This window comes from Palaemon carinicauda, chromosome 16 (assembly GCF_036898095.1).
Source record: "Palaemon carinicauda isolate YSFRI2023 chromosome 16, ASM3689809v2, whole genome shotgun sequence".
NCBI lineage: Eukaryota > Metazoa > Arthropoda > Malacostraca > Decapoda > Palaemonidae > Palaemon > Palaemon carinicauda.
The window spans coordinates 25,241,933-25,251,932 of NC_090740.1; the positions used below are offsets into that span (position 1 = coordinate 25,241,933).

Below are 10,000 nucleotides of genomic sequence, written 5' to 3' on the forward strand. Positions count from 1 at the left end.
ATGGACATTTGGAGAAGAGACAGACTTAATGTATTTCTTAACGGTAAATTTGCTGCCGAGAATCTCACTTAAAATTTTAAAAGTCACACAGAGATAAAGAAACATTGGCAATGCCTAGATCCAGATGTTGAGGAGCTACTGTCCTCTACCTACTTACAATCATACTTTGAATTTTGTTAGGATTCTATTTCATGTCCAATAAATTGTGCCATGCACTAATTTTAGCCACGCCTCTATTAAAAGATTCAGCAATCACAGATCTCTACATTGAGGAGATGGAATTGATGCAGAGAGTAGCATCATCTGCACATGCAACAAGCTTGTTTTATAGGCCAAACTACATGTCATGCATATATTGCAGGAAAAGTAATGAGCCAAGAACACTACTCTGAGGAACATCAGATATCACATTCTTATGCTTACTATGGTACCCATCAACATCATCTCTTTGTGATCTATTACTTAAAAATTCAACAATAATGCTGAGAAATGACCACCCACTCCCAAATGTTTGAGTTTGAAAATAAGGGCATCATAACTAACACTGTCAAAGGCAGAACTAAAATCAAGGCCAATCATATAAGCTTCCTGACCTCAATCAAGGGATTTCTGTACAGCATTGTTAGAAGGGCATCACTTGCCCCAAGGCGTTTACAAAAGCCACATTGCAAACCAGGAACAGATGATTACCTTCAGCAAACCTATTTACACGTACAAAAGCTTTTGATAATATAGGAGTTATGGAAATTGGTCAGTAATCAGCTGGACTTGAGTTGTGACAAACGCATTTACATAATGGAGTAACATAACCAATTCTCCAAGTGCTAAAAGAACAAGAGGGAAGCAGGGAATTATATGGTGAGATGGGTATGGGATGATATACAAAGAAGAGATTTGGCGGAAGATAATACTTTTGATAGAGGGCATTGAAGAGGGTGCATCCAGCAACCTACCCCTTAATGTAGGGATAATGGTGGAAAATTAGGGGATTAAGTTTAATTTGTGAGCTTCTCTGCCTTTTCCATCATTTTCATTGGTTTCCTAAACAAATGCTCTATCTCCTTTCTGAAGTATTTATTACTTTCTCTTACTTTCACACCCTCTATGGAAAAATTTGAATGTGAAATTTATTTTCAGGGAGAATTTCCCCACACCCTATATCTTTAATCCTCCTTTGCTAGGATTGGAGTTCCATCACACCCATGATGGCCACCAGGGAGAAAACCAAGTGTTGGGGTTCGTAAATCATATGCACTATTCTAAGTCCAGATAATTAGTGAGTCATATAAAGCGGATTGGTCAGTACGAGCATCCCCTCGGTGTTCATGCACTACGCCGTGTTTGGAATAGTACACCCCCAACTTAGGGCTGGACAAATAAACTCGAGGACAATGCAGTAAGACCGTGAATTATAGCAGTAGAGTAACGGCTTTAGAGTTATCCTAATATCTGCTTGCGGGCCTAATTTTAGTGAACTTCAAGAGGAGCCACAGTTTGTTGTTTGTTTCAACCCTTAATATATTCTCTGAGAATTTCTTCATCTGTTTTGTCATAAACATCTTCCCAAAGTTTCTTTTTGTAGGTTGCTGCTCTCTGTTTTTATGCGCAACTATACCTGGAACATATTGTGGTTTGTTATGTCTAATTTATCTTTTTTCCTTCGTCTATATACATTTCTATGAACATATTTTTACATTATTTCATTTACTATTTCAATCAAATATAGCTCTATTACCTTGAGTATAATGTACAGTTCTTAAAAAATAATGAGTCGTTATTGAATGGTTTTAAGATGTTTTATTATTCATTAACTCTAGCGCATTCTTTCCATTTTAATTTTCCTGTTGATATCCCAAATGGACATTAAACAGCCCGTGCTTGGTCGTAAGGGCTGTTGGCAATCTTCAACTGTCTATACAAGTCAACGACATTAGAATTTTTTCATAAATCAAGGTCTCTTCATGCTTCATTTCTATAATTATTTTCGTATCACTATGCCCCCTGTGGCCGCGGGGGCATATAAAAATTAGAATAGCGCCAACGTTATCCCTGCGTGTCGTAAGAGGCGACTAAAAGGGACGGGACGAGGGGGCTGGGAACCCCCTCTCCTGTAAAAAATTCCTGCGAGACATCGACAAGGAGATGGAGCTGGGGGGAGAGTGACTGCTCCCCGCACTCTAGTTTTGGGGTGTTTAAATGTGCGTGGATGTAGTACGATAGAGAGTAAAAGATGTGAGATTGGAAGTATGTTTAGAAGTAGAAGGATGGATGTATTGGCCTTGTGTGAGACAAAGATGAAAGGAAAGGGTGAAGTGATGTTTGGTGAAATGTCTGGTAGAGTGTCTGGGATTGAAAGGGGAAGAGCGAGAGAGGGTGTGGCGTTATTGCTGAGTGAATGGATGACAGGTAAAGTAGTGGAATGGAAGGAGATATCATCTAGGTTAATGTGGGTAAGGGTTAGGTTGGGTAGGGAATGTTGGGTGTTTGTCAGTGCGTATGGGCCAGGTAGTGAGAAAAGTGAAGAAGATCGGAATGAGTTCTGGAATGATTTAACTAGGTGTGTAGAAGGACTGGGTAGAAGGAATTATGTAGTTGTTATGGGTGACTTAAATGCTAGAGTGGGCGCTGGAGAGGTAGAAGGTGTCATTGGTAAGTATGGCGTACCAGGTGAAAATGAGAGTGGTGAGAGACTGGTAGACATGTGTGTTGAACAAGAGATGGTAATAGGTGCTAGCTTCTTTAAAAAGAAAGATAAGAATAAGTATACGTGGGTAAGAGTGGCAAATGGAAGAGTAGTAGAAAGGGCATTAATGGATTATGTGTTGGTAACTAAAAGAATGTTTGGAAGATTGAAAGACGTGCACGTGTTTAGGGGTATGGCTAACGGTATGTCTGATCATTTTTTGGTGGAAGGAAAATTAGTTGTAGCAAAAGAGTGGGGGAATAGAGTAGGTGGATGTAAAAGGGAGGTAGTGAGGATTGAAGAGCTAATAAAACCGGGGGTAAAAAGTAAATATCAGGAAAGGTTGAAAATGGCATATGATGAGGTGAGAGTAAGAGAAACTGGTAATTTAGAGGAGGAATGGAAGTTAGTAAAAGAAAATTTTGTTGGGATTGCAAGTGATGTATGTGGCAAGAAGGTTGTTGGAGGCAGCATGAGGAAGGGCAGTGAATGGTGGAATGAAGGAGTGAAGGTGAAAGTGGAAGAGAAAAAGAGGGCTTTTGAAGAATGGCTGCAGAGTAATAGTATAGAGAAGTATGAAAAATATAGAGAGAAAAAGGTGGAAGTAAAGCGCAAGGTACGTGAGGCAAAGAGGGCAGCTGACCTGAGGTGGGGTCAGGGATTGGGTCAGTCATATGAAGAGAATAAGAAGAAGTTTTGGAAAGAAGTGAAGAGAGTAAGGAAGGCTGGCGCAAGAATTGAAGAGACAGTGAAAGATGGAAATGGAAGGTTGTTAAAAGGAGAGGAGGCAAGGAAAAGGTGGGCGGAATATTTTGAAAGTTTGCTGAATGTTGAGGATAATAGGGAGGCAGATATAATTGCTGTTCCAGGTGTTGAGGTGCCAGTGATGGGAGGTGAGAATGAGAGAGAGATAACAATAGAGGAAGTGAGGAGAGCACTAGATGAAACGAGAGTAGGAAAAGCATCTGGTATGGACGGTGTGAAAGCTGAGATGTTGAAGGAAGGGGGTGTGACTGTACTTGAATGGTTGGTGAGATTGTTAATATGTGTTTTGTGTTGTCAATGGTACCAGTAGATTGGGTTTGTGCATGTATTGTACCACTATATAAGGGTAAGGGAGATGTGCATGAGTGTTGTAATTCAAGAGGTATTAGTTTGTTGAGTGTAGTTGGAAAAGTGTATGGTAGAGTACTGATTAATAGGATTAAGGATAAAACAGAGAATGCAATCTTGGAAGTACAGGGTGGTTTTAGAAGAGGTAGGGGTTGTATGAATCAGATTTTTACAGTTAGGCAGATATGCGAGAAATATTTAGCAAAAGGTAAGGAGGTGTATGTTGCGTTTATGGATCTGGAGAAAGCATATGATAGAGTTGATAGGGAAGCAATGTGGGATGTGATGAGGTTATATGGAGTTGGTGGAAGGTTGTTGCAAGCAGTGTAAAGTTTATACAAAGGTAGTAAAGCATGTGTTAGAATAGGAAATGAAGTGAGTGATTGGTTTCCGGTGAGAGTGGGGCTGAGACAGGGATGTGTGATGTCGCCGTGGTTGTTTAACTTGTATGTTGATGGAGTGGTGAGAGAGGTGAATGCTCGAGTGCTTGGACGAGGATTAAAACTGGTAGGCGAGAATGACCATGAATGGGAGGTAAATCAGTTGTTGTTTGCGGATGATACTGTACTGGTAGCAGACACAGAAGAGAAGCTTGACCGACTAGTGACAGAATTTGGAAGGGTGTGTGAGAGAAGGAAGTTGAGAGTTAATGTGGGTAAGAGTAAGGTTATGAGATGTACGAGAAGGGAAGGTGGTGCAAGGTTGAATGTCATGTTGAATGGAGAGTTACTTGAGGAGGTGGATCAGTTTAAGTACTTGGGGTCTATTGTTGCAGCAAATGGTGGAGTGGAAGCAGATGTACGTCAGAGAGTGAATGAAGGTTGCAAAGTGTTGGGGGCAGTTAAGGGAGTAGTAAAAAATAGAGGGTTGGGCATGAATGTAAAGAGAGTTCTATATGAGAAAGTGATTGTACCAACTGTGATGTATGGATCGGAGTCGTGGGGAATGAAAGTGATGGAGAGACAGAAATTGAATGTGTTTGAGATGAAGTGTCTGAGGAGTATGGCTGGTGTATCTCGAGTAGATAGGGTTAGGAACGAAGTGGTGAGGGAGAGAACGGGTGTAAGAAATGAGTTAGCGGCTAGAGTGGATATGAATGTGTTGAGGTGGTTTGGCCATGTTGAGAGAATGGAAAATGGTTGTCTGCTAAAGAAGGTGATGAATGCAAGAGTTGATGGGAGAAGTACAAGAGGAAGGCCAAGGTTTGGGTGGATGGATGGTGTGAAGAAAGCTCTGGGTGATAGGAGGATAGATGTGAGAGAGGCAAGAGAGCGTGCTAGAAATAGGAATGAATGGCGAGCGATTGTGACGCAGTTCCAGTAGGCCCTGCTGCTTCCTCCGGGGCCTTAGATGACCGCGGAGGTAGCAGCAGTAGGGGAGTCAGCATTATGAAGCTTCATCTGTGGTGGAAATGTGGGAGGTTGGGCTGTGGCACCCTAGCAGTACCAGCTGAACTCGGTTGGGTCCCTGATTAGGCTGAAGGAACATAGAGAGTAGAGGTCCCCTTTTTGTTTTGTTTCATTGTTGGTGTCGGCTACCCCCCAAAATTGGGGGAAGTGCCTTGGTATATAGATAGATAGATCACTATATTTCTGTCTTTCCCTTCCCTGTTCACTGCAAATGCATGGATATCACAACAAGTCTCTCTAGTTTTATTACAGTTCCAGTTAGGGCAAAAAAAAATACCTCTCTCTCTCTCTCTCTCTCTCTCTCTCTCTCTCTCTCTCTCTAGGGTGCTCCCTTTTTTTATCTCGATTCTTCGTCTGTTTTTTTTCTTACGCATTTCCTCGATATCTTTCACAGATATCTATTTTTGTCTTTGTATCGCAATCGCACCATTAACCCGATTAGTTTTCAAATTGTTTTCATGGTACGTTCTCTTTAGGCCATATGTGTGATTTTTAAAAATAAAATGATTGTCATTGAAAATATTTAATTTAACGCTTGCTGCTTATCATAAGATATCTTTTACTTGAATAGTTTATTTAATTCTATTTGTTTCATCCATCTTGAAACAAATTTATTTCAGAGGTGTTGTAGTAAACTGCTCCATCTTTATGTTCAACCATTTGAAAGGTTGCTTCAGTTGTGTACGCTGTCAAATTTGGGAGAACTACAAACTTTTGTGTTATAATTACTTTGGATCTGATTCCGGAAAACCTTTCTTATTAGTAAGGTGATCGAATTCCGAGTAACATATACATTTGATAAAGACGTAAGTATATAATGATTATTTTGTAACTTCTACGTAAGGGATGTTCTCGGGTCCCCGAGGCTTCGAGCTTATTTGGGCCCCTCGACATCTACCAACTCACCCCTACACATTTCATATAATTTATTGCAGTGGGTGAATGTAGTTCGTTGGGACATGGTAAGATATGAACACAGTAGTATAGGGGCGGGGGGTTTGTAGGAGACGTAGCCCCCTGGCTGTGAAAGTAGGTAAGGATATGGCTCCTATGTTAGGTTAGGTGGTATTCTTGTGTCTGTTTCCTTTGTAATATGTGGTTTTCAGTCTGTCCCAACAAACTACAAAGGTTTCCAGTGATATTACAACTGAAGTAAATAATATAATCCATAGGCCTCTCATTTAACATTAAATAAAAAAAAAAAGTTGCATGCTGTAGTCCCCTGCTCTTGCTGGGCCTTTAGGCTTCAGCCTAGTCAGCCTTATGGAAAATGCGGCCCTGCTCTCTTGAAGACTTGATGTATCAGGTCTACCCTAACGCTTGAGGTAATGACATTCAATGGTTCATTTAAGCTTTTGGAGAAGCTTTGCCAAGAGACGTGAAATTGAATGTTGAAAACGTATAGTAAAATTATAGAATAGTGCAATGAATAATTTGTAGAAAATAAGACTGTTATTAATTGGATTAGATGGTGTTTTGAATGTTGTTGATAAGGATTTCTGCTGGAAATTCATAGTTTTTGTGTTATGGTGAGTTGACTACCATAATAGAAAAGAAATGGGTTTGAGCTAGGTATTATCATCAATAGCATTGAAAGACAACTTAGTACAGGTATACCATGTATCAGTCTAATTATTTGTTTGTTCTGTAACCGGAATACAAACCACGCTTTTTAATAGGGGTATTACTTTCGGCGTAGCTGAAATAACGAGCCATTAATTTTTAACGAGGGTTTACTACCCACACCGCTAGTTAGTGGGGTAGGGGAGGGTAGCTTGCTAACCCCCCCCCCCCTCTCACACACCTGTGCTTGAGCTCACTTTGCTCTCGGATGGTGGTCGGATGTGTTTGCTCTCATCCTCGCCATCATGTTAGCAGCCATTTAATTGCTTTTTGTTCTTTCTTTTTCTAGTTTCTGTATATGTGAAGTTGGCCTCTGCAACCATGCGCACCTGCCCTGGTTTTCTTAACTGCCCCTGTGGAACGTTCATGTCGGCGGTCGGGGCCAACGGTGTGATAGCGTTAACAAGTGTAGGGAGTGGTCTGCCTCCCAATGAGGGAGGTTTTCGCGACGAAAGAAGAAGTCCAAACGGGATATTTCTCCTTCGAAGGGAGAAAAACCCAAGGCCTCTTTTTCCGTTGCCCAAAGCTCCTCCGAAGCTCCCATTCGGTCGGTCTCTTTTGAGAGACCATTGAGTGGTAGCGTAGACGGAATTATTTCTATCCAACCTCGGGTCTCGAGAGATGACGTTGCTTCCCCTAGTGAAGCAGCTCCACCTCTCCCCCCGGTGGAGGACATGTCACTAACCTCCCTCTTTCAGCTTTGGTCCTCCTTGGGTCTTATAGGTTCGCCCTCCCAGGAAATTTTGCTTGATTACATCCGCATGGGTGCTGCTGTCAAGCAAGCGTCGTCACCGTCAGAGGTTGATCCTCTGTCTTTTGTTGACGTTGTGGTGTCAGAGGTATCCCATTGGTTTCATCAATTTCCTCTTCCACTCCAGACTCTACGGTAGCTGACGGCTTAGTTAGTTTCCCCCGTTCCTGATCAACCTACGAGGGGGAAACTAAGTCCATCGTCAGTCTCTGCTGCCAGTGTTTCTTTCCCTCGGGGGAGTTCACTTACAGAGACTCCTCTTCGGAGGACTGCTGAAGGTCAGCTTGCTGATCCAATGGCCCCCAGAGGGCGCATCCGTCGTAAGGCTCGCCTTCCTCTTCGCCAAAGAGGCCTTCCTTCACCTGCGGTGAGGAGGCGCCTCTAGACCGATCATCCGTCACTGCACCTGCATTGGTCCTGGACCTTCGCGATCGCCTTGGGTGGAAGGTCGTCCTTTTAAGGGACACGTCGACCTTCCACCCGACAGACCTGCCGTCGTTGTTCCTGCATGGGCCTAACAAGGCTCCAACTGAACATGCTATTGCGCGCCAACAGTTTACGCACTACGCGCCCACGAAACCTGACAAGCGCTCGTCAGTAGCTCGTCAGGCCCCATCAAGACACGTCGACCCTCCACCCGACAGACCTGCCGTCGCCGTTCCTGCATGGGCCTAACAAGGCTCCAACTTAACGTGCTATTGCGCGCCAACAGTTTACGCACTACGCGGCCATGAAACCTGACAAGCGCTCATCAGTTGCTCGTCAGGCCCCATCACTACAGCGCGCTGATCTACCTTCTCACCCTAACACAGGACATCGTCAAGAGCGTACGCGCCAACATGCGCATAAGCTCCAACAAGAGCATAGCTCCACCACGCGCCATGCGCGCCCTCATGCGCACATGTGCCAATGATCTCCTGCGCACACTGCGCCCTGCGCTTACGCGCCAACGATCTCCTCCGCGCCAACGATCTCCTCCGCGCCAGCGCCCACCTGCGCGCCAACGTTCTCCTGCGCGCCATCGTTCTGCTGCGAACCAGCCCTCTCCCGCGCACCATCGTTCTCCTGCGAACCAGCCCTCTCCCGCGCACCATCGTTCTCCTGCGAACCAGCCCTCTCCCGCGTGCCAACATCCTCCTGCACGTGCGCATACAAGCCCTATATTATACTCTCATGCGCGCCATGCTGCGCACTATCCTACGCGCTAGGTAAAACCTGCACGCCAACTTTCTCCTTTTAGCAGGCCTACAGATGAGTCAGCCATGCTGCCTTCCTCTGCGCGTTATCCCTTACTAACGCGCCAGCCTTCTCCTGCGCGCATCCACAAGGATATACGCGTGGGCATGGCGCTCGCTAACCCTCTCCTAGAGAGGCGCACCAACATTCTCCTGCGCGCCCAGCATGAATCTACCGCGCGCCCCGCGCGCCAGGGGACATTCACCTACGCGCACGCCCTATGGCTGTTACAGATGTGTGCGAGCACTCTCGCGCGCACATCGTGATTCTCCCGCGCGCGAGCCCCGACAGTCTCCGCCGGGCGCGAGCCCCGACAGTCTCCGCCGGGCGCGAGCCCCGACAGTCTCCCCCCGGGCGCGAGCCCCGACAGTCTCCCCCCGGGCGCGAGCCCCGACAGTCTCCCCCCGGGCGCGAGCCCCGACAGTCTCCCCCCGGGCGCGAGCCCCGACAGTCTCCCCCCGGGCGCGAGCCCCGACAGTCTCCCCCCGGGCGCGAGCCCCGACAGTCTCCCCCCGGGCGCGAGCCCCGACAGTCTCCCCCCGGGCGCGAGCCCCGACAGTCTCCCCCCGGGCGCGAGCCCCGACAGTCTCCCCCCGGGCGCGAGCCCCGACAGTCTCCCCCCGGGCGCGAGCCCCGACAGTCTCCCCCCGGGCGCGAGCCCCGACAGTCTCCCCCCGGGCGCGAGCCCCGACAGTCTCCCCCCGGGCGCGAGCCCCGACAGTCTCCCCCCGGGCGCGAGCCCCGACAGTCTCCCCCCGGGCGCGAGCCCCGACAGTCTCCCCCCGGGCGCGAGCCCCGACAGTCTCCCCCCGGGCGCGAGCCCCGACAGTCTCCCCCCGGGCGCGAGCCCCGACAGTCTCCCCCCGACAGTCTCCCCCCGGGCGCGAGCCCCGACAGTCTCCCCCCGGGCGCGAGCCCCGACAGTCTCCCCCCGGGCGCGAGCCCCGACAGTCTCCCCCCGGGCGCGAGCCCCGACAGTCTCCCCCCGGGCGCGAGCCCCGACAGTCTCCCCCCGGGCGCGAGCCCCGACAGTCTCCCCCCGGGCGCGAGCCCCGACAGTCTCCCCCGGGCGCGAGCCCCGACAGTCCCCCGCCCGCGAGGGAGAATATTGGCTCTCGCGCATACAAACGTACATTGTGGGAGAAGGGAAACTTCCAGAGGGGTTCAGGATCCCAAAGCTACCAC

At 47.3% G+C, this 10,000-nt stretch overlaps 1 protein-coding gene across 1 annotated transcript in view; it reads left to right on the forward strand.

Annotated features, from left to right (window-relative positions):
• Nucleotides 1-5,851: 5,851 nt before the first annotated feature.
• LOC137655698 (uncharacterized) overlaps nucleotides 5,852-10,000 on the forward strand; it is a 129,947-nt gene continuing 125,798 nt past the window's right edge. The window contains exon 1 of the mRNA XM_068389687.1: nucleotides 5,852-6,011. The gene's annotated coding sequence lies outside the window, so the exon portion shown is untranslated. The remainder of the gene's footprint in view (nucleotides 6,012-10,000) is intronic.